Below are 22,708 nucleotides of genomic sequence, written 5' to 3'. Positions count from 1 at the left end.
AAGGCGGATTGGATCTGGACTAAAAAGCTCCACCTTAAGCAAAAAAGTCAATTTAGGTGAGAACGTAGGAATGGACAGAAGCAACGAAATCAATTAAGAGGCTGTGAACCAGCTAGCGGAAACCCTGGTGGCGTAGTGGTTAAGTGCTACGGCTGCTAACCAAAAGGTTGGCAGTTCGAATCCGCCAGGCGATCCTTGGAAACTCTATGCTAGAGAATGGCAAGGGTTCAATTTTAAACAGTGAGAAAAAAAAGACACAGAGCGGATAGAATAAAGATCTCCTAAGGCAGACAGCCCTTGTTCCAGTGAGTGAGTAAACATGAGGGGAAAAAAGAATTCGGAGACGTGACCCAAGGTTCCCACCAACAGATCATTCCATTACCCTCGATCAAACTTCTTCATTTAGTGTGTATTCGACTTCACGAATATTCACACATTATAGCATTCTATTTGATAAGCTCCCTACCCATGATATACTTTTACATGAATTTGAATAGTTTGCCATTTAAAAAACTTAAATCAGTAAAATCTATCTGGAACTCTTTCCTAGTTCTGAATAATGAGTGTACGCACTTGTAGATTCAGAGTAACTGCCATGTAACTTACAAAAAATAAAAACCATAAAATCTATTACTTTTCTTAGGTAGCTCTCTTTAAAAGTGAATGTCCAATGCCGCCAAATGCACCTTGTGCATAGCCAGCCCCCATCTGTCAGCGGAGGACTGCATGTTGCTATGATGCTGAACGGGTTTCGGCGAAGGTTCCAGACGAAGATAGGCTAGGAAGAAGGGTCTGGTGATCTACTTTGAAAACCAGCCAATGAAAGCCCTATGGCTCACAATGGCACAATCCACAACCGACCACTGGGATGGCAGAGAACCCGGCAGCATTTCATTCCGTTGTGTGTGGGGTCCCCGTGAGACTGCAGCCAACCTGATGGCAGCTATCAGCAACACCACCATCCGCGTCTGTGACTTGTCTTTATCGATATTCGGCATTTTGGCTTTAGCAAACAGAAACTAACATTTCTTCACAGTTTAGGAGGCCAGAAGTTCAAATTCTGGGCACCAGCTCTAAGGGAAGGCTCTCTCTGTCCAGAAAATCCTTTTCTCGGCTTCTCTAGCATCATTCTTGGGGTTCCTCAGTTCCCCCACACAGCATCTATCATTCCCCTTTCGTGCTTGCGCCTCAGTACCTAACCTGCTCTTTTTATATCTCAAAAGTAATCAGGTTTAAGACATACCTACACTGATTATGCACTCATTAACATAACAAAGAAAGCCCTGTTCCCAGATGGGATCACATCCATAGGTATAGGGGTTAGGGTTTCAACACATATTTTTGAAGAACTCAATTCAGTCTATAACCCACTGCTATCGAGTCGATTCTGACTCATACAACCCTACAGGACAGAGGAGAACTGCCCCATAAGGTTTCCAAGGAGCGGCTGGTAGATTCAAACTACCAACCTTTTGGATAGCAGCAGAACAAAAAATCACTGCACTACCAGGGCTCCTCAGTCCATAACAGTACCTAATAAAAAGAAAATAACCAAGTAAGAAACAGCTCAATTATATAAAGCAAGGTTCCTCAACCTCAGCACTACTGACACTTTGGACCAGATAATTCTTTGTTGTGGGAGTGAAGTCTTACACATTGTTTAATAGTGTATCTGGTCTCTACCCCCTGGATACCAGTAACACCCTCTCATCCTAGAGTATGACCATCAAGGACATTTTCAACTATTATCAAATGTTCGGGGGTAGTAGGATAAAACTGGCATTGTTATAGAGTATTTGTTATATGCCAGGCACTGCTCTGGGCTTTTCATTATAGTATTTAATGCTAAAAACATAGTATCCATGAGGTGTTATTATTTTCCCCATCTTACAGATAAAGTAACTGAGGCAGAGAGAGATTAAACAACTTGCAACTGGTAAGTGAAAGCCTATATTTGAACCTTCACAATGGTGGCTCTAAGGTCCCCTGTTCCTAACCATTATTCAACATCACATTTCATTACTGCCTTAACATTTACCATCTAATACTTCGAAATTAACATTTTGAATCTCATCTGGAAACAAAAACTAAAAGTATTCACATAAGTGGAAGTTAAATTTTTAAAAAATGTCAAACTCAATTCATTTTTTAAGCATTAAATGCATGCACAGAACCAACTTTAAGAACTAGAGTGGATCAAGGTAAAGGAAACTATCATCTATCAAGGATCTGGCTGCAGGACCTCTTTCATATGTTATATGGACAAGAAAATACATATATATATTTTTTTTAAAAGCAAGAATAAGCAAGCTAAATATCTGTTAACCATGTATAGTAAGTGGGAAATACAAAACAGGAGAAAGAAAAGTATAAAGTTAGTCACAGAATACATCTTGAAGGAAGTTTCTAAAATCCTCTCAAGAAAACAACATAGATGAAAAAAGGTGTGAAAAGCTGGGGTTACTTCAGTGAAGAAGGTGAAATAAGCTTTGCGGGCTGAAGAAAAATTTGGAGACAGCCAATTTAAGGACGACAACAAAATGGGGAATACAGAGCTGCCTTGAAATTAGGATCGAACTGCAGCTGGAGAAAATGAATTCTGAAAAAGGCTAATTCTACCGTTTTAGGATGTTCCCACCACCAAACACTCTCAAGCACAACAAGAGGAACAAAAAAAGATTTAAGCGTGAGGATTGGTAGGGTTAGTTAATGAAAGCTTAGCCTAGAAGTCCAACAATGAAATTTCACAAGATGAGTAATACATAATCTACTTTGCTTTATGTTGTATACTGTCTGTCTCCCCCAATGTAAATTTCATGAGGGCAGGGATTTTTACCTGTTTTGTTCACTTAGAGCAATGCCTGGCAGATAGTAGATGTTCAATAAATATCTGCTGCTGAATAAAGGCAGTATTCAAAATGATGACACATTCATTTGAATGCCTTCAGCATTCAAAGAGCCAGCAAACTCACAGAAATAACTTTATTGAGGAGCTAACGTTTATTGAGGAGTCACTGGGTGGCATGAATGGTTAAGCACTGGACTACTAACCAAAATGTTGGCTGTTTTAAACCATTCAGAGGCACCTAGGAAGTAAGGCCTGGCAATCTGTTTCTTCAAGTTCACGGCCCTGAAAACTCTGTGGGGCACAGATCTACTCTGAACACATGGGGTCGCCTTGAGCTGGAATCAACTTGAAGACAACTAACAACAATATTTACTGAGTGCTAACTCTAAGCCAAAGCCCTGGCGGCACAGTGGTTAACAGCTTGGGTGCTAAGCAAAAGGTCGGCAGTTTGAATCTACCAGCTGTTCCTTGGAAACCCTATGAGGCAGTTCTACTCTGTCCTACAGGGTCGCTATTAGTGGGAATCGACTCGAATGAACACTAAGCCAGAAACTAAAAGCTTACATGCATTATTTCATTCAGTCCTCGTAACTACTCTAATCAAGGAGGCAGGTACTACTGTCATCCCAGTTTTACAGGAAACACACTTAGAATAAATAACCTGCCCAAGGTCACAAAACATAACAGAGCTGCAACCTGGGTCTATCTGCTTCAAACCTTGCCTCTCAACTACTATGTCACATACAGAATTATAAGCATCTCTCTTAGGCAAAGCTAGGGTAATGTGGCCAACAAGGAAAAAAAAAAAACTAAGCCTCCACTGTAGTCAAAAACCCTCTGTTCACCCCTCTCCCAGCAAGGAGGCTGGAAATTTTCCCACCCTAGGATACACTCATTACCCCATTCAGATTAAAGCTTCAATGGTTTAAAGAATCCAGATGTTCAAAAGCTAGGAGCAAGAGTCAATCACCTAATGAACACTTCAAAGGGTAATAGATAACAAGTGGTAACACCCCACGTCCACAACCCAAAGAAATAACAGGGTGTGACTTCTGAGACCGACCTCAAAACTTCCGGAGACAATCTCCCTGACTTCTACTGCTTCTCTCCTCCCTCCTTTGCTTTGAGTGTCTGTCCCTTCCTCTGTTCATCCCAGCTCTCCTCTCCTAAAAGGAAATGGTCTTTATTAAAAAATCTGAAATTTTGTGTTTCCTGTTCTAAATTTCTAAATCTAATAAGTTAAAATTTTAATATTTCCCTCGTGAAAAAAAATTCTACCATGTAATACTCAATATTTGAAAAAGGTTCCCCATGCATTGCATCAGTGTCCCAAAGTTTATATTAATGAATTCCCACAGTAGTAATTAAGAAAGCACCAATCACACAAAAGAAAACTGATGATCCAAATACTTAACTACATAACCTTCTTGTGGCATTACATACACAAGCCAAAAGAAATCAAACATACTACAGAAAGTATGCTCTTCTCCCATCCATCCAATAACCTATTCATAATGATAACATTTTTTGAAAATCTCTGAAACGCAAAGAGCCCCAGATGCATAACTCCACTGCCAGCAATAGAGAAAAATATTTAAAATACTGAAATTTTTTTAAGTAGATATTCATTAAGTTAACTGCCTAACGCAAGATCCACTGACAGATAAACCAATATAATTTCTGCATTTACACCAAAATCTAAAGCACGCTTGCCTTAAAAGGAGAAATTAGAGAATGAGGACAAGAACTGGCAAGACAGTAATCAGTGCTAAGAAATACATCTCGATCTTTTCTTTCCTCTTGCCTTTGGTTTCTTCTCATATGCTTTTCTTAAATATACACAACTCTAGTAAATAAAGGCTATTGAGGCAAGTTTTAACCAAACTGTCCTCAAAATAGAAATATTTTCCAAATACAAAAAAGATCAAGTAGATATTTATTGTAACGGCCAGTAAAACACTGATTACGCCAAGCTTGAAGAAAAAGTAAATAATACATTCTGAGAATGATTTCTGAAAACTTATCTTGTATTAAATAAATACTAAGGAGTCCTGGTGGCTCAGTGATTCAGCACTCACTGCTAACAGAAGGCCCAGTGGGAGAAGGATGTGGCAGTCTCTATCTGTGAAGATTGACAGCCTTGGAAAGCCTATGGGGCTGTCCTACTCTGCCCTGTAGGGTCACTATGAGTCGGAACTGACTTGATGGCAATGAGTTTTGGGTTTTTTTTTTTTTTTTAAGCGTGAGAAAAGGAAATATTTTTTTAAAAAAGCATACTAATCACTTTAGGAAAAGGAGAAAACTAAAATTAAGTAGTTAAACTAGAATCACCTAAATAAAAATCCTTCATCTGAGATGTAATGGTACAAATAAAACTTCTGTTAAAATCACATTTAACCCTAACAACAACCTTGTGTAGGACGTGTTTTCCCCATCAACAGTTAATGAAACCAATGTTAAAAAACAAGTAGCTTGTCCAAGGCCACAGACCTAACATTACAGTGACCTGCTAACAGGTAGACCAAAATTGTCAGATTCCATACTTTGTTTTTAAGGGAGGAGGACAAATTGAGAGATAAATAATATAAGGAGAAATATTTCATAAAGTAAAAGCAGGTTTGAAACTAACTAGAAAGTGATCACTATTCCAAGAGTCGTTTCCTCCCCAGCCACAAACAGGAATTCTGAGATAAACAGTATTTATGAAACTAGGCTAAACAGACCACCACCTGATGCAGGTATTTGCCAGCATATGAAACAAATGCTTTGATATTAGCTGTAATGTAAAATTGCACAAAGTGAACTATCCTTTCTAAACAATACATCTGAAATAGAGTCGCCTAGGAAATAAATCAATCCATGCCACGTTTACCCTTTAAAATGTAGCAAATATTTTTAAAGTACACATTTAAATGAAAATTTATGTTAACATATAATATTTGAAATAATTAACAAAACAAAACTGTACAGTCAATAATTCTACACACAGAATTAGCCATTGAAAGGGGTCAAGACTTGAAGAGGTAGAAGTACCAAACCTTAATATTTTGATAATTTGACTAAAATTGTTTCAAATCTACCATAAACACTTCTAGTTTTACATTTAAAGTAAATGCTTTACAATTTATATTCAGAATCTTTAAAAACTATACCCTTAAGCTCCTTCACAGATACTTTTTGTTATGATACAAAGCCAGTACATCACTACCTGCTAATTACGGCATCTCTGACTAAGAAACCCAAGTAGACGCCTTCCTTTTTAACTGTACCCCATTAAACTCCTCAAACTGTACCCCCTTTAACTCCTCAAACCATAGTTTTCATCACTATGAAGGCAGAAATATCTTGAACAGTAGGCTCTGTGTTTCATGCAGAATCATTTTAAGACAGCTCCCAGGAACACACTTCATCTAGAAAAGAGATCACCTAAAACAGCCAATCTCAGCTTTGTAATGGAATGAAGTTCATACGGCACGCTGGTGGATTTGGCAATTATCTACACTAGGGTCCGCAAAGTATGGTCTATGGGCAAATTCTGTATGTATCCAGTTTTTATGTCTATAAAGTTTTACTGGAACACTGCCACGCTTATTCGTTTACTTATTATCTATGACTTCTTTCACACTACAACAGCAGAGTTCAGTAGTTGTGACAGAGACCATATGGCCCACAAAAATATTTACTACCTGGCCTATCACGGGAAAAAAACAAAGTTCACTGACTCCTAGTCAACATAGTGAGATACCAGAAGCACCACAGGACTTTTCCAAGAACCATCTCTAGAGTAGAAGAAATTGAGCTGCTGCTAGCCTGGGCATGGGCTTTGGAGACAGGCAACCTCAAGGCTCTCTAATATCCTGTATCAATTTCAAAGTTGCAAAGCATATAAGGTTACCATTCCCTACTACCACAGACTCCCGCCTTTCAAGTTCATCTAAATATCATTTCTCCTGTATAAAACAAACTGGCAGAAACTGGAGGGTAAAGGGAGAAAGCACCCAGATGGCATATATTCCAGTCTCTGTAAGCTCACGTTGGAATCACATTACATCTCTCTACCTTTCTAAATATCTTTCCAAAAGGGTCCTACCATTAGAGTATTCACACTAGAGAGGCCCAAGAAGCTACTAAGAAGGTGCTGATTTCAAGCTAAAGCCAAAAAAACCAAACCCAATGCTGTCGAGTCGATTCTGACTCATAGTATTTCAAACTAAGGAACACAAAAAAGTTTAAATAAATTATCCATACCTCACAATCCTTAGAGTCAACAATAAATGCTATTAGGGCAAATTTCACTACAAAAAAAGCATAGTCTTCTAATGTCTCACACTGCAAAGATGTCTTAATTTTTTTTTAAGTGTCTTTTTTTTTTTTTTTTAAATAAAGGCTAAAAAACAAAGTATTTTCAGCACTGCTTTGCCAACACAGGGATATCCCCTCCATTGTACGGGACACAAAGACTCACATCAACTGTGAGCAGGGGAAGCAGCCTTCTCTACCAGCTATTTTTAGACCCACTTCGTCATATTAAGACCAAATTTAGAATAATAATAATGTACGGCAAAATTTAAAAAGATGAATTTGGGGAAACAAAATTAGTCCTTTCATTTATAAGTTCCTTAACAATGAAATTCTACATACTCTTCTGGACTTAATCTCAACGGACTTATGTATCCTATAAAAAGCTTCTAGCTGTTTCAGAAATACAGAATCATATGCCATGGGACTAAACTGGGGGTCACATTTAAAGGCTGCGCCTTCTTTTCAACTTCAACTCTAATCCACTTTTAAAACATCTAATTTTAGGGAGAGTCTCACCCATTCTCTGTTTTTTCACTTGTTTGTTTCACTGTTTTGTTGTAGTACGATTACATCCATATACCCAACTTTTACCTTAGAATTTAATGTCCCAAACAAAGTTCACTGTCCTATTACTAAATTCTTTTTTTAGGGTCACTATGAGTTGGAATCGACTCGATGGCAATGACTGTTTTTTGTTTACCATCACACTGAAATACTGGAGGCCTTTTCCAGTGCTCTTTTTCACTCCTTCCTCCGTATAGCCCCTCGGTGACCATGGCAAAAAACTTTTGGTTTCCTACAAAAACAAAATCCCAATCCAGGCATAATGCTTTTGGCGTAAAATGTAATCTCTCCCCAATCATGTGAAACTACCCACTCATGAACATTGTTCTCAACTGCTTTTCTGGGCTATAACCCATGAATCTGCACAAACATAAACTGACCCTAACCATACGCAACCCCACCCTCTGTATTCCCATCAAACTAGCTTCCTAATTACATCTGCCTCTCCCACCTGAAGTCTCCAATTCCACTTTCCACTTGCTCTTTTCTCTCCAAAACATAACGTAAATGAGCTTCCCTGAAAAGACTGTCCCAGATTTGGCTCAGATACTCCAATTAGTTCTGTACAGTCCAGCACAAACATTACCCTAATGAAAAATGTAGATACATTCACATTTACAAAGTACCAAAACACAGTTATCAGTCATATATCCATTACCATGGAGTCAATTCCAACTCATAGCTATCTTATAGGACAGAGCAGAACTGCCTCACTGGGTTTCCAAGGAGCAGCTGGTGGAGTTGACCTGCCAACCTTTTGGTTAGCAGCCGTAGCTCTTAACCACTGCACCACCAGGGATCCTCAGTCATATAGTAGTCTTAAATACACTTTAGTTCATTCGCCCTTTCCTACAATTCTGTGCAATTTGTGTTTGATTGCCTCCACTGCCCTTAAAGAAAAGCATCTTAAAAACAGGGACCCCCTACTGCTTTGTCCTTCTTTGCTACCAAAATATACAATAAAACATTCTCATGGTTTTTTACCCAATCTATAGTCAAAGCAATAAAATGCAGGTCCTAAAGCTGGTAAACAGGAGCCTTGGTGGTACAGTGGTTAAGCGCTCTGCTGCAAACTGAAAGTTCAGCAGTTCGAACCCACCCATCACCCAGCGAGACAGATATGGCAGTCAGCTTCCGTAAAAGATTATACCCTTGGAAACCCTACGGTGCAGTTCTACTGTCCTACAGGGATGCTATGTGTTGGAACCAATTCAGTGGCAAAGGGTTTGGTTTGGGTTAAACTCGGTAAGCAATTCTGATCAAGTACAATCTACACTCAACTACAGTTTGTTGGTTTGTCCTACCCTCTTCCAAAATACAGCCTATGCAAGACTAGATCTGTCTTCCTCATATCTTTGTGAAACATGGAATACATGACTTACCCAAGGTCACAAAATAAGAACAGATTTAGGGGTATTTGTTTCTGATTCCAAGTCTAACGCTATATCCACTACTCAATACTGTGATCCCAGTAGCCATTTAAAATACATACAATTTAAAGTTCCTTACAAAAGCATAACACCAACAGGTATCTCAAGAAAAAAAAAAAAAAGAGTTGGAGAAGTTCTAGAAGTGAGCAAAGTAATCAGGGAGATGGAAAAAAACTACTCTAAAACAGACAAGAGTTGGGAAAGACGATGGTAAAGAAGAAAAATCATGAAACTGAAAAGACGAACTTCAGCTTTTTCTAGCATCTCTCAAAACACAAACTCTGGATATGCTTTGAAACTTTAAGGATGCAGGTTTGAGATAAATAAGTGCACTGTTAAATAATTCAGAGACTAATAAACCTGAAAAACTCACTACTTAAAAAAAAAGTACAGGATGGAAACACTGAGAAAGTTTTAAATAAATTTGATCAAGATCCTGAGTAGAGAACTTAGGATACTGACAATTAAGCCCAAGTTTGCATACATTCCCAGTCAACATCTCTTAGCAGTGCTTCCATGAGAACTCCAACAGTGGACTGGATGAACCACAATTCCCAAGACAGTACTACCTGCGTTCTGCTGTATAAAATCCCCCTCCATGTTTAACACTTAAGGCTGTATAAATATATCAAATGATAATTACTTTCAAGCACCTCTAATTTGGTACTCTGAGAAGTTACCTGAAATACAAGCCAAAGATCTTACTGACTTCAACTTTAAAATGACGGAAGAAAAAAATCATTCTTGAAAACTGTTAAATATCAAAACTTTCTCCTAAATTGATGGAGAAGTGAAAATAACTCAAATAATGAAAACTTCGAATCATTTTGCCAAATAAAAAAGTACCATCATTTAGGACATATGCTACTCAAGAAAAAGCATTTGGGTGAAAGCAAAAATGCAACAACTTGTATAAACTGTACTAAATGCTCTCACCCAAATAAGTTGTGATTCACAAGAACTGAGAATTTCCTGAGCAACTGAAATCTGTTACACTGTCCTCCCTACACACAGACATTGGACCATAGAAATGAGAACATTAAAAAACTGGATCAATGAAGCTGTCTCAAGAAAGACTGCAAAAAAAGAAAAACTTAATTTCAGAGGCTTGTGGAAAGTGGTTCCCACCTGAGAACCCATGTGAGAGCTCCCCAGAAACAAAAACTACAGCACTGCATCACACCCGGTGTACCAGGAAAAGGTGTATTTCGGAGATGTTCTTTGTGCGCACCTATGCTCTGGCTTCTTTTTGCCCTTTTGGCCAGAAACCGGTGCAAGTACCCACTCCGGAGAAAAGACAGAACTCCTCTAAGAGAATTCTGTAAACTTGGCAAAACTCGTACAAAGAGGTACAAGGTTACAAAACACAAGACTACCTAATACCATCTCCCCTCTGTAGGGAATACAGGCAACACTCTCATCGATACGCCCCCAGGACACCTGGAGAACATCAGCAAAACCCCAGGAAAAAACACCCGCATCTTCTCACACCCCCCGCCCCCCAATTCCCTTCCCCAGGGCCACTCACACTTGAGGAGCGAAGAGTAATGACCGTGGCGCTGAGAAAGTGGGTTGGTTCCCTTCCTCCTCCGGACTGAGGCGGCGGCTGCGGAAGGCTCCGGCGCGTTACTGAGGAAGCAGCGGTGCTAGTGTCTCTAAACCAGGCGGCCACCCGGGTCTCTTCCGCGCGGCCGAGTGAGAGGCGGCGGTGGCCCCGCTTACCTCCTCTTTTCCTCTTCCCGGGTCTCGTCAGGCTGTGGCTTCTGCCCTTCCAGGGCCACTTCACCCGAGACAGTCACGTCTGAAGGCGCCGAATTTTGTTTTTATAAAAAGTTTCCTCTGGGCGGAGGCTGCGGCCGGCCCCCCGGGTCCCCCCCGGCCCCGCCGCCCTGGGGCTGGGGCGGGGGAGGGGGCGCTGAGAACTCCTCCCGGAGCCCTGCGAGGAGCCGGGGGGCCGGCGACTAGCCAACGGAGAAGGCCCCCGAGGGGGCTGAGGGGAAGGGGAAGGTCGGCGGCGCCGGTGCTGCTCTCCTCGCCGCCCCGGCCGCCGCTTCACATCGGGGTCCCCGCCCCCCCAATCGGGGGGTGGCTTCTGAGCTTGGAGTCCCGGCTCATACACTCCCGGGCGAGATGCTACGGCCCCGGGCAGGTACACGACGCGGCGGCGAGACGAGGGACCCGGCCGGCTCCGCTCGGCGCCGCCCCCGCTCCCGGCTCCCGCATGTGTCGCTGCGGCTGAGACCCCCTCCCTGCACCTTGGGAGTCCCTCACTCACGCCCCGGGACGAGGCAGAAGCTCCGGCCACTCCTCAGCGTCCTCTCAGCGCGGAGAAGCTGCCCAGCCCCGGCCCGCGGTCGCCGCCTCCCTGCCCCCAGCCGCCGGCTCCGGCTCCGGCTCCGGCTCGGGCTCGGGCTCCGGCGTGTGCAGCCGCCGCTGCCGGCCGGGAAGGTGAGGGGGGGTGAGGAGGGGCGGCCGCGGCTCCTGCTGGCCCAGGCTAGGACGGAGGTCTCGGCGGTAGCCAGTGCACAGAGGCTGGGTCTCTCGGACGCTCCCTCGCTCTCACTCTCTCGGTGGCGGTAGCGCCGGGAGCTCGGCTCGCAGTGTTGCTCGCTCTGTGCGGAGCTCTCGCCTCACTCTAGAGAGAGGGGCGGGAGGAAAGTGGCGCATGTCGATGACGCAAGTCACCTAGCAACCGCTCTCGTCCCCCCTCCCTTTTTTTCCGCTCTGAGGCTTCCGCCGCTGGCCTTTTTTTTCCCTTTCCACCCACCCCGCCCTGGGCAACTCTGACGCGCTCTGATGACGCTCGAAGGGAAGAGGAAGTCGGGGATCGGCGAGCGGGTGGGTGCGCCTCGGGCCGCGGGACTCGCTGCGGCCGCCGCCGCCGCCGCCGCCGCCTCTGCGGCCGCGTCAGAACTGAAGAGAGGAAGGGGAGGAGCCGAGTCGAGCCTAAGCTGCCGCCTGATCTTACCCCTGACCTGAGAGCGGCGAGGGAGCTTGCTCTGTAGCGGTTTCCTTCAGGGCAAGTGGTGACTGCTCCTTTGGGAGCTAGGAGGAGGCCCAGGCCGTGCGACTGCGCTCGGGCGTGCATCACCCAAAGGTGAGGCATTTGGCCCAAAAGGGGCCCTGAGCCGGACTGAGCGAGAAGTTGTCCTGTAGACTGCTTCGCTACACCTGCTCGGAGGAGCGAGCGCCCCGCTCTTCCCATGGTGTGGGATGAGACGCAGCGCTCGATAGCTTGTGGTCGGGCCAAGCAGATGTTTGATGAATGAATGAATGCCTCCCTCACGAGTCACTGGAGGAGCTCAGAGGAGATGATGGAAGTGCAAGCGCTTTGTAAACTGCAATGCATTATAAAGATGAGAGTTGTAATGTACCCCCCTCCTATGGAACTACATAGTGGTGCGGCTTGAGTACGAAGTCACGACCTGAGTCTTTGTTGAAAAAGGAGGAGAATTGCTGTGGGGTGGAGGGGGTAAAAGGGAGCCAGCCTCCCGTAGATCGTTGGTGGGGCAGGAGAGAGGGGAATTCGAAGAGAGCCAGCCTCTGGGAGATTGTAGAAGGATTTCAGACTTTTTCCAGGGGAGAATTTAGCACTGCCTCACTTTTAGTAAAATCATTCTTGCCTGTGGTTGTAGCTTCTTGACTGGTCTTGGTTGTCGTTCAGTGTCCATTAAGCTCTTAAAGAAATCTTGGCATGTGTTTTAGATCTGACTCAAAGGCTTTTTTTTTCTGAAATAAATATTATTATTGTTACGCAGCGTTTCCGACAAATGTTAGCTTAGAAAATAAATTCAAGTAAAAATTCATGAAGTTAAAAGTGTAGTTCTCTAGGGGAAGAAGAAAAGGATCAGAATTCTAAGAAATCTGTCTTGAACCTGACCTGGTGGCTAGTGTGAGAAGGAGCTAAAAGCAGGAGGAATGATGAAAGGAAGCAGGTTAGATAGTTCTGTCGCTGAACCGCACACACCTTACCTCCTTGGAAGCAGCAGTAATGGGTATTTCCAGCTGGGGGATAGAAGCTGGCAGATTTGGGGTACTACGGCAACCACCATATGCAAACTGTAGACTAAGGAAACCTCTAACTGGGCAAATCCAAGGATTCATTTTTATTTAAATGTTGCAGAGAAGGGGATGAGAGGCACTCCAGAAGCAAGGCATGACTCACAAAGCAGCATCTGACCCTACCGTTCTTGACCTCAAGTCCCAAGAACCAGGATAAATACCCTGCATTTGATTGTCTTTACCTAACCAATCCCTTGCTGTATCCTTCCAAATAAGACTCACAGGAAGTCAGACAAACAAGCAGCGGCCCCAAATGGCTACAAAATAAATCTTTGGTTTTTGTCCCTCTTCCTGTCGTACAGTAGGGGAATGGTGGAAATTGAATGAGTAAAAAACACAGGCTTAGGAGAGTTTGTGAAACTGAACAACTCAGATTTTTAGCTCCTGGGGCTTTAAATGAGAAGAGTGCAAACATCAGAGTTCCTTCCACAGGCCAGCAGGGTGCATCTCCAGAAGAGCCGCACAGGATTCTCCAGCAGCCCCATCTGTTTGTATTGTCAGTGACTGCACCTCAGAGCCTCAGAGCTGATAGAACGTCACTGAGGAGAGCTCTGAGACACCTACTTACGAAGCAACAGCTGCACCAATCTTACTAGGCAAGATCGGCCCACCTTACCACCCACCATAACAGGAGGGAACAGCTGGAACTGGTGACTAGAGAGGAGGAACATTTCCAATTTCTACTTTTGTTCCTTGTGTGGCTTATTAACTCAGAGGAGCTAGTTAACTCAGAATTCAAAAATCTGAAGTTTAGGTAACAGGTCTTCCTGTTTCATCAATTTGTTCATGACAAAGATCTGCGTATCATGGTAAAACATAACAAAGGGATAGCTGTATAGTGTTTTTTTACCGCTAACCCACGAAAGCGAGGTCTTAGAAACTATTTAATCAAGGTTTTAATATCCCACATCAGTGGTTTTTACTGTCAAAGATGTAATAAGCTAAATTATTCAGCAAAATAGCTTATTTCTAAAAGATACCATATGCAATTCATCTAGTACATCAATTTTAGCGTTTTCATTGTGAAGTATACATAAAAATGCATAAAACAGTTATACAGTACATTGAGTGATGATGAAGGAAACCACCATGTAACCAATTAACCAGGTCAAGTATTGGAACATTGCAAGTATACCCAAAGCCCCCTGGTGACCTTTCCTGACCATAACTTGCCCTCCCTGCTCTAGGTAACCATTATTCTAACTTTCATGATAACCATTTCCTCACTTTCCTTTATTTTATTACAAGCATGCATCCCTAAACAATATATTGTTCAGTTTTGCCCTTTCTTTTGAACTTTATTTAACAGGGACTACATATTTACATAGCGTGTAATCTATTGTACTTCTTTTTCTCAAAACATTGATTTTAATCCATGTTGTTGCATTTAGCTGTAATTTATCCCTTTTCATTGGTGCACATTACAGGGTTCCATTGTAGCAACATGTCACAATTTATTTAGCTGTTCGGTTGTTGATGGACATCTGGGTTGTTTCCATTTGCAGGCTTATAAACACTGCTGCTGTAAACATTCTTCATATATGTCTTCTACCATATCTACCTCAATTTCTCTAATATATACACCTGGGAGTGGTTATACGTATCACCAAACTCGAATAAATAATGCCATGCTATTTTCTAAAATGTTACACTCCCACCAGCTGTGTCTGCATCTCATTGTTCCCTACCCTCAACTACACTCACTAATGTCAGTCGTTTTCAGTTTCGCCAGTCTGATGGGTGTGTAGTAGTATCTCATTGTGCTTTTAACTTGCATTTCCCTAGTTACTGATGCTGCTGAGGACCGTCTCATATATCTACTAGACATTTGGATTTTCTCTTTTGTGAAGTGCGGTCTTACCTTACTAATGTCTAATCTCTGATGCCTCATTTTCCAATATTCTTTTGCATTCCACCTTATTTCAGATAAGGTTATACCACCAAATAATAAGTTATAGCTGTGTTAAGTTCTTTCCAAAATAATAATTATAGCTTACTTCATTCTATTTTTAAACTTCTTAAAAGTAAGACTGTAGGACTATTTTTTTAAATATACTTCTTACCTTTCCAAGTTATGCCATGCCTTCAGCTACTAAATTATTGCTGCCACTGCATACTGGAGCCCTAGTGGTGCAGTGGATAAGAGCTCATCCGTTTGCCAAAAAGTTAGCTGTTCTGATCTGCCAGCTGCTTCTTGGAAACCCTAGGGGGCAACTCTGCTCTGTCCTACAGGGTGCCTATGAGTCGGAATCGACCAGACAGCACTGGGCTTTTTAACCGCATCCTGGAATCCTTCATGGTAGTTTTGTTTTGCCTGTGTTTAGTATCCCTCAAATATGTAAAGGCAATTTTTATTCTCTTGAATCTGTGTAAGTAAACCCTGTTTCTGTTGATTTGTATTTTTTAAGAGGCAACTATATAACAAACCATTCCCCACAGCACAGATTTTTTTTCATTTACCAGATACATTTATTTTACAGAAGTTGCAGTGGCTTTTTCTTTCCTCCTAAAGTTTCTGCTAAAATATGTGGATATTTTTTATTTCCCTTCATTAACATCAAATACACACCATCCATGTCGCTGCCTGAACAATTTTCCCAATTCATTGCATTTAACTTTTTATCATTTTCTTACCTGTCAGTTCTTTGTGTAGAGTCAGTGATAATTTAAAACCATTTTCGTTATTAGTTGCTGACAAATTGATTCAGACTTACAGCAACTCTGTGTGTAGAGTAAAACTGCCCCATAGGGTTTCCAAGACTGTGACTTTATGGAAACTGATCACCAGGCCTGTCTCTTGAGGCATTTCTGGGTGTGTTCCAGCTGCCAGTCTTTCAGCTAGTAGTCGCTCACTTAACTGTTTACGCCACTCAGATTGGAGAAGACCTAACCTAAAGAAATTAAATTACTTACCCAGGGTCATGAGAGCAAGTAAATAGGAAGCCTAGACTCCACCTCAATCTTCAATACAGTATACTTGCCATTGTATCACACTGACTGTTGGTCTTATGGATCGATAAGGTAAATTAACGCCCAAGGCTGTAGAGTATTTTTCACTTCCACATGGCAAATCTCTTCTACCACTGAATAAGTTTATTTTAAATCTGAAAGCTTTAGGATCAGATTAAGATTGATAAAAAAATAAAACTTTTAAAAGAGTAATGTAAATAATAGCAGTGCTAAAAAGAACTTAAATGGAAGACTTTCTTTAAAAAAATAAGGTTTCTCCACTCTCCCCTTCATCCTGATAGCCAATTTCTCACTAGGCCTCGCTGCCTCTTCCTTCAAAGAGTTGTCATATTTCCTCGATAGCTGAGAAAAGTGTTTACGCAAATGAAACAGTGGTTAGAGTGTCTATGTTGCAAAAAAGGCCCTTGGATTTGGTGATCCAATCCCTAGTAATTTCAGTATTCTGTTTAAAATGTTGGAGGAAATCAGAATTTAATGATATTTTTAAATAAAAGAAAAAAAACTAGAAAACTTAAGAGACTGATGAGATTGCCTCTGTATTGCCTTTATCGTCAATTGGGCTTTCAGAAAAATTGATTGTAAAAATGAATGATAAATGACTACTGCTTGTAATAGAAAAATAAATAAATAAATAAATAACTTTGAACACTTGTAACCTATGATAATTTAACCTTAAAGTTTCGGAGGAATTTTTCACGATACATGCCATTTGGTTTAGTCATAGTCGTGAAATATTTTTGCCTGATAAAATCCAGCTGTTCTTTTTAAAATAAAATATTAAAAATAGGCTTAAGGAAAATAGTTTTATAGAAGTATTAAGGTAGGCTTAGATGTCACTTAATTTTGAAGAACCAAGGCTTTAAAATTTCAAGGCTCAAAATTCATAGTTGAGTTAGAGTTATTGAATTAACAATAGGTACTAGTTACATGGAAACCCTGGTGGCATAGTGGTTAAGTGCTATGGCTGCTAACCAAAGGTTTGGCAGTTCAAATCCACCAGGTGCTTCTTGGAAACTCTATGGGGCAGTTCTACTTTGTCCTATAGGATGGCTATGAGGCGAAATCAACTGGATGGCACTGGATTTGGTTTGACTAGTTACATAAATATTATTAATATTTATGTTTGTTTTAACTTCCCAAAAGCAGTGATATGTAGGAAACAAAATGGTTAGGATGTTTACTATGAGCATAGAATTGTTGCATTTACTTCACCATTCAATTAACAAAAAAGTGTAATTATTACCTACTATTTATTAAAAAAAAAAAAATTTTTTCTTTTTATTTCCTAGTACTCTACTAGGTTCCAGACATATAGTAGTGAAAAAACAAAAAAGAACTTGTCCCTAGCTTCCAGGAACTTGCAGTCTAATGCCTAGTGTGTGCCAGGCTCAATACTTGACCCGAGTCATTACCATCCGGAACTATTCAATCTACTTTATCATCTGATGATGTATTCTATGAATAAATGGGTGACTGTGTTCTCTTGATAAGCAAATTCATGATCACATGCTAGAAACCTTTGATCCTATTTGTCATTTTTCAAATTTTTATTATGATAATTTTTTTTAAATAAACATTGAAAATGTAATACAGTGTATGTCCCTGTACCTTGTACCTAGATTTCATAATTATTAACATTTTCCTGTATTTGTTTTATATATGTACTTTTTTCTGAACAGTTTGGAAGTTAACTTGCAGATACCGTGATGCTTTGCTCCCAGGAGATCAACAGGTATCTCCTAAGAAAAATTTTTAAATCTCTAATATCTAAATCTAGTTCATATTTATATTTCCCTAATTGCCCCAACAGTGTTTCTGATAGACACCCCTCCCAACCAGGATCCAATCAAGGCTCATAATCTTGCATTCTCTAGTAGCATTTAAATGTAGTCTTAGGGAAACTAAAAACTGAACTATCCAATAATATTTGGAAGTAATTGCTTTATATCATATATCCCTTGTTTTTAAAAAGTGTTGTATTTTTAAGTCTGCTAAGAGCATCGTGTATTTTTAGTAAAGGATGATCCACCCCTCTTTAATAGCTGTGTTTTACTCACCTTTCACAGCACTTAATGCAGCTTTAGTATTTGGAAGAGTCACCCACTGAGGTACCAAGCGCCCCCCATCTTCAGAAGGTAACCTATACATTTTTTTAGACTCTGAAGATTCCTTTCTCCCAGCTAAACCTTTAATACCTCTTTCCCATCTCAAATTTGTTCTAACTTTCTAGGAACCCTCTCAAGAGCACATAACTTCACAGTTCTTACCTTCTCTTATTTTCTACCCACCTTTCAGGCTACCAGATCTTCAGCTTAGGCCTACTAGAATATGCACCTGTTTTCCTTTACAAGGTCCTTTGACAGGAGTCCTCTGCCACCAGAACCCACCAACAGCACAGTTATGTCCTGAACTGATACCCAAGGAAGGAAAGGGTCATATGGCAACTCTGCTCTGAGTAGAAGTGCTCCACAGGGTCTGTCAAGAACCTAGACTATGCAGTTATTTAATCTTCACAAAACCTTGCAAAGTAGGTGCAAGATGCCCACATTCCTTTTCCCTTTTCCTGCCCACATTCAAAAAAAAAAAAAAAAACTTTACCACAGAATGGATTCTAACTGAGAGTAGAACTGTCCCATAGGGTTCCCAAGAATGTATCTTTACAGAAGCAGACTGCCACATCCTTCTCCCACAGAGTGGCTGGTGGATTTCAACCGCCAACGTTAAGGTTAGCGGCCAAGCACTTAATCACCGCACCACCAGGGCTCTTTCCTGACTATGTAGGAAGACTGTATTTCCCAGTCTCTCTTGAGGCCATGTGATAACTTTGGCCACTAGAATGTGGGCAGAAGTGATATGTGTCACTTCTAGGCTTGATCCCTAAAGTCTCCCACGAGATAATCAGTTTGTGATTTCTCCCTTCCAACAATGCCAGAAGCAAAGAACTTTAAAATACTGGATCACATGATAGACATTCAGATTCCTGGGTTATTTCTTAGAGGAGTACTGTCTGATCTCTATCAGATTGTCGTCTGAGCAAAACAGAGTTTTATTAAGCTAAGTGGGTGAGTTTTATACCAAGTTTGCATTTAGAAACATTATTGTAAATAATAGCAATTACGTTATTGGCATTCTTGTCTAGAGAGATTGGGTTATACGGGCTTTTGTGACCTGGCATGAGAATCTTACCCCCTTTTGTTATACTGTTTTTGTAGAAACATGAGTTCTGAGTTCCAACCCAAATTACAAAAGAACTTCCAAAGAAAAGAAAAAAAGCACCTTTAAAAGAGTTAGAGATTGACTCTTCTGGGAAAAAAGGTGCCACATATTCCAGCATCAGCACCCCTTCCCTTCCAGGTATTTGTGTAAGTCTTCCTTTTCAACAAATAACCTGCTGCTGTCAGGTCAAATCTGACTCATATTGACCCTATAGGACAGAATAGAACTGTCCCATAGGGTTCCCAAGAAGTGGCTGGTGGGTTCAAACTGATGACCTTTTGGTTAGCAGCCAAACTCAGCCACTGCAGCACCAGGGCTCTTCCAGTTGGAATCGACACAACAGCGGCAGGCTTGGTTTTTTTCTTCCCCCCGTTTTTTTCAATAAATATCCTCAGGTTCTTCAGCCTTTCATTCCAGGGTTGATACTTCTTTTAATAACTAAACAAAATATCATGACATGCCACCCTATATGCTATGAGAAGTAAAGAGGCAGCTTTCCCTGCTACGGCTAATATCCCCAAATTATTTCAATAACTTGCCCCCATATTGGATGCCACTACCCTTTCATTTTATCAACATAAGACTGTTCTTTGTAGCAAAGTTTTTGGTTTAGGGATCTCAGATGGTTATTATAGTATGGGAATCAACTTACATGATAGCACAGGAAACAACTTCAAAATTGATGCCAAATAGTATGTATGTATATCTTGTCCTAAAACTGTATTGGCCGGTTATAATCTTAGGGAATTTCTTATAGATTATGTCTCTTCATAGGTCTCTTCCAATCACACTGTATTTGCTATTCTAACTCCCACACCCTCCTCACATCTTTCCAGAGCTGTCTCCTTGAACACAAGATTCCTTTATTGAGCAAGCAATTCAAATCTCTTGGATCTCCACTTTGCACCAAAAAAAAAAAAAAATTGCACCAAAATTCATTGTTGATAATGTATACAGATACAAATAACAGAAAACCCAACAGGCATAAATATACATTCACTGTTTTTCTTAATAAAAAGTCCAATAGTAGGAAGTTGAAGGCTGGTGCAGCAGCTCAGTAATGGCATCAGGTACCCAGGCTATTTCTCATCATTGACCATCCTTGCTGTTGTTGTATGCCGTCGAGTTGATTCCGACTCATACCAACCCAATAGGACAGAACAGAACTGCCCCCACAGGGCTTCCTAGGCTGAAATCTTTACGGGAGCAGATTGCCAGGTGTTTTCTTCTGTGGAGCAGCAGATGGGTTCGAACCCCCAACCTTTCTGTTAGCAGCTTCACCATTGCACCACGGGGCTCCTTTTAGACCGTCCTTACTGCTATCCGTATCATGTTCCGTATTATGTTGGCTTTCATCAAGCCTAGTGCCCAATGAGTCACATCCACATTGTAGACTGGAGTAAGGAAGAAAGGCTGGTGCCTGTATGAGGAAAGCCAGTCCTTTCCTACGGTTCCCAGCAGACTTCTCTTTAGGTCATATTGACTAGAGCGGTGTTTCAAGGCCATGCCTAGCTCTGAAGAAGTCTGAGATATATACTTAGCTGGGCATTGTTACCAAAAGTGAGGTTGGAGTTCTGTCAATAAGGAAAGTGGGAAGAGTGGATATAGGGTAGGAAATTAGCAGTATATAATAATGCCGTTAAAGATGTTTTTCTTTAACAAAAGGATCATCTACCCCAGAGTGAATGAATTATGCCCCTAAATGGCAGAAACAGCTGCCACTGGTTTTTTTTTTTTTTTAAGTAGCAGTTTTCCCCAATGCTTTGCATACAATTATCAGTAATATATAGCATCCTCTTTTTTTGCTTCTTGTAGTTTAAAAATTCTAGCAATTTAACTTCAAGAGGTTTTTAAATAAATGAATTTGTGCTCTCCAGATGGTTGACTTTTAGTCTATTCCACCATCATTGTAAAACACATCTTATTAGTGGCATTTTAAGCTGTTTTTTAGTCCCATGTGTAAGAATGATTAAATATTCATTTCCTTGTAAGACCAAAAATTAAGCACTGGTTTTTTTTTATTATTTTAGAACAATCTGAAACTTACAGAAAAGTTGCAAGTACAGTACAAAGAACTTTTTTTATCTTGAGCTACTTAAAGTTACAAACCTGATGCCTCACTACACTTACATACTTTAGTATTTCCTACAGAGGGGGACATTCTCCTACGTGATCACAGTGCAACCTTCAAAATCAGGAAATTAATATTGATAATCATTACCATCTAAATTGGAAACCCTGGTGGCGTAGTGGTTAAGTGCTACGGCTGCTAACCAAGAAGTCAGCAGTTCAAATCTGCCTGGTGCTCCTTGGAAACTATGGGGCCGTTCTACTCTGTCCTATAGGGTCACTATGAGTCGGCAGTGGTTTTTTTTTTACCATCTAAATATCCAGTAAACTACCAGTTGCCATCAAGTTGATTCCAACTCATGGCAACCCCACGTATGTCAGAGTAGAACTGTGCTGCACAGCGTTTTCAATTGTTTTTTGTTTTTTTTTCAGGTAGATCTTCCAAGACGTCTCTCAGGTAGACTTGAACCTCCAACTTTTTGGTCAGCAGTTGAGCACAGTAAGCATTTGTACCACACAGGGACTTCTAACTAACCCTCAAATCCCTTTGCCACCGAGTCAGTTTCGATACATAGTGACCCTATAGGACAGAGTGGAACTGTCCCATAGGGTTCCCAAGAAGTGGCTGGTGAATTTGAACTGTGGACCTTTTTAGTTAGCCAAATGCTTAACCACTGCGCCACCAGGACTCCAGTTTCACCAATTGTCGTAATAATATCCTTTATAGCAAAATAAAGGATTCGCTTTAGGATACGTTTGCCATATCTCCTTAGTCTCCTTTATTTTGAAACTGTTCCTCTGCCTTTCTTTGACTTTCATGACCCTGATACTTTTGAGGATTACAGCCAGTTAGCTTATGGAATATCCCTTAGTTTGAGTGTGTTTGTGTTCAGCAGGAATATCACTGAAGTGATGCTGTGTCCTTGGGTCTCATCGGGTGGTGCACAATTTTGATTTGTCCTATTACTAATGATATCCACTTTAATCAGTTGGTTACAGTGGTGTTGCCAGGCTTCTCCATGATGAAGTTACTATTGTTTTCCCTTTGAAATTAACCAGTATTTTGTGAGGAGATACTTTAGATCTAAATAAATATCCTATCCCTCATCAAACTTTTCATTTATTATTTTATTTATGATATCAGTATGGGCTTATGATTTCCTATTTTGTTCAGTGGGTTATAATCTATTACAATTATTTATCTTGATACTTCAATTGTCCCATATTTGGCCAGTGGGATCCCCTT

General features: G+C 41.0%; 1 protein-coding gene and 1 long non-coding RNA gene across 8 annotated transcripts in view; one reads left to right on the top strand and one right to left on the bottom strand.

The window, feature by feature from the left end:
* FBXW7 (F-box and WD repeat domain containing 7) overlaps positions 1–11,825 on the bottom strand; it is a 276,174-nt gene extending 264,349 nt beyond the window's left edge. For 5 of the 7 annotated variants that reach the window (XM_049852735.1, XM_049852734.1, XM_049852737.1 and 2 more), the window contains exon 1: positions 10,673–11,825. The gene's annotated coding sequence lies outside the window, so the exon portion shown is untranslated. The other 2 variants (XM_049852741.1, XM_049852731.1) reach the window with 2 other exon arrangements.
* Positions 11,826–11,965: 140 nt separating this feature from the next.
* LOC126057259 (uncharacterized) lies at positions 11,966–22,468 on the top strand. The gene is made up of 3 exons (XR_007512457.1): positions 11,966–12,241; positions 18,243–18,311; positions 21,895–22,468. It is a non-coding gene; the product is annotated as an uncharacterized LOC126057259 (long non-coding RNA).
* The last annotated feature ends 240 nt before the right edge of the window (positions 22,469–22,708 follow it).

The sequence above is a fragment of the Elephas maximus genome, chromosome 13 (genome assembly GCF_024166365.1).
Source record: "Elephas maximus indicus isolate mEleMax1 chromosome 13, mEleMax1 primary haplotype, whole genome shotgun sequence".
NCBI classification, from domain to species: domain Eukaryota; kingdom Metazoa; phylum Chordata; class Mammalia; order Proboscidea; family Elephantidae; genus Elephas; species Elephas maximus.
Note: the sequence above shows the minus strand (reverse complement) of the source record. Positions and strands in the feature narration are given on the sequence as shown.